This window comes from Scomber japonicus, chromosome 5 (assembly GCF_027409825.1).
Source record: "Scomber japonicus isolate fScoJap1 chromosome 5, fScoJap1.pri, whole genome shotgun sequence".
In the NCBI taxonomy this organism is placed as follows: Eukaryota; Metazoa; Chordata; class Actinopteri; order Scombriformes; family Scombridae; genus Scomber; species Scomber japonicus.
In genome coordinates, this window is record NC_070582.1 from 5,491,496 (window position 1) to 5,491,746 (window position 251).

The window sequence follows — 251 nt, forward strand, 5'->3', positions numbered from 1 at the left end:
TGAGGGAGGGAGGAAAGAAGGAAGGAGGGAGGGAGGAAGAAGGAAGGAAAGTGAGGGAAGAAAGGAAAGAAGGAAGGAAGGTAGGAGTGAGGGAGGAAAGAAGGAAGGAGGGAGGGAGGGAGGGGAAGAAAGGAAAAGAGGAAGGGAGGAAGGAAGGAAAGAAGGACAGAGGAAAGAAAGCGAGAAGAAGGGAGGGAGGGAGGAAGGAAAGGAAGGAAGGAGAGAAGGAAAGACGGATCAAGGAGGGAAAG